General features: G+C 28.1%; 1 pseudogene; it reads left to right on the top strand.

Moving 5' to 3' along the window:
* Window positions 1-1842: 1842 nt before the first annotated feature.
* Window positions 1843-2050, top strand: part of LOC112502130 — a 1748-nt pseudogene continuing 1540 nt past the window's right edge.

The raw sequence follows: 2050 nt of genomic DNA, 5'->3' as shown, positions 1-2050 counted from the left end.
AAATTTATATTTTATTCAAAAATAAAATTATTATTGTTTTCTTAAAAAACACATAAAATCGTATTATAACATCAACAGAGATAAAGAATAAAATAGAACATTAAAATCGAGATGTATCTCGTTGCATTACGCGAGTATCTTTCTAGTATATATATACATACATATATATATATACATACATACATATATATATATATGCATACATATATATATACATACATATATATACATACATACATATATATATACTATCTCATTAAGCAAATTTACCAAAAATCTTAAAGTCTTAAAATAATAAATGACCAAGATACCCTTTATATTACCCTTAGGTCACTTTTTTACTTTTTCACCTCCTCTTCCCTCACATACACTCACTCTCTCACAACCGATTTTTTTAAAATTATAATTTTAAATTTACAATTTATACTTCTATAATTAGTTAATTAATTTACTTTATGTCATTTACTTTTAAATGTTTCATTTTAAACTTTTATTAAATTAACATACATAATCGTATATCAATTAAAACATGTTTAAAAAATAATTTTTTTATTTTAACAAGTTACACATTATAATCGTCTCGTTAATACCTTCGAAATGAGTCCAATATTGAATAGTTTTTACTTAATTATATTATTATATATTATATATACTGTGAAAAAATATTTTTAATATTTATGATTTATAATTTTATAGTTAGTTATTTATATATATATATATATACTATATATTTTGGGGTCAGGCTGTCCAAATTGCACTGTATAATATGTTCTAAATTAATATGTTCTTGGGTTTTTTGAAATATATATATACATGTATTAATTCAACTTTAATTTGAGTTTCTGGACAAGAAAGAGGGTAAGCAGTTGAAATTTCATTCTAAAACCCATATTTTTTGGTCTTTTCATGGCTTATTATCTGTCAAATTTGTAAATTTTTTTATTGGTTTTGAGTGTTTATCTTAAAACTCAAGTTTATTGGTTCTTTTCTCTTGGTGTAAATCAAACACATTTGTGGAGTCGTTTAAATACGTTGGATTTTAAATTGTCATACAATTTTTTTCATCGATAGTCTGTAATTGGAACCATAACTCTTATTTATTCGAATTGTATTAATATGTAAAGACCAAGTATAACTTATATCATCGTTAAATTTTATCTTATAAAATCAGTGAAACTTTAAAATCGTTAAAATTCATAACTTCCGCCATATTATGTGGATATGCAACTAGTATAATTTAAAAGAGAAAAGTTGAAGGAGCAAGCAATAGCAATAGCAATAGGAATAGGTAGCACCGAATTTCGAGGCCTTTTGATGTATATATAAACCACCCACACACCCACACCCCACTCACCACCAGATCCAAGCTTAATTAACAAAGCCCTCTAAAACACACACACTTACAAACCATCGACCACAATAAGGTATTACACTTGAAACCCCTATTTCTATTTCTATTTCTATTTCTATTTCTATCCATTCTTTTCCTTAATTATATCCTCCCGTCTTTTTCATTTTTACTATAAAAACCATAACTTATACGATGATTGGAATGTACGCATACATCCCATCAATAACTCCTCGTTTTCTTCGATTTTTTGAACCATAAAACACTATGAAAATTGTTATATTTTATTCGCTACAATCAAATATTAACTATATATTATAAACGTTCATCGATTTTTTCTTTTGCATGGGCATTTTAGACATTTGAACCATGTTAAATATACTACCCTTTTTAGACAAATTACCGAATTGTCCATTGAACAAATTAATGTGAATCAAGGGTATATTAGACATTTGAATCCTTAATTAATCTTGTTGCAATGAAGGAAAGGTAGTAGATAGGTAGGTAAGATGAGCAGACCAGGAGATTGGAACTGCAGGTCATGCCAGCACTTGAACTTCCAGAGGAGGGATTCTTGCCAAAGATGTGGGGAGCCCAAGCATGGCGGTTTTGGTGGTAGAGGAGGTATCACCCCTTCTGCATTTGGTTTCACTGCAGGCCCAGATGTCAGACCTGGAGACTGGTACTGCAATGTTGGCAACT

This window comes from Cynara cardunculus, unplaced genomic scaffold (genome assembly GCF_001531365.2).
Source record: "Cynara cardunculus var. scolymus isolate 2C unplaced genomic scaffold, CcrdV1 Un_Scaffold_934, whole genome shotgun sequence".
NCBI classification, from domain to species: domain Eukaryota; kingdom Viridiplantae; phylum Streptophyta; class Magnoliopsida; order Asterales; family Asteraceae; genus Cynara; species Cynara cardunculus.
The sequence above is the reverse complement of the archived record's forward strand: the minus strand, read 5'-3'. Positions and strand labels throughout refer to the sequence as shown.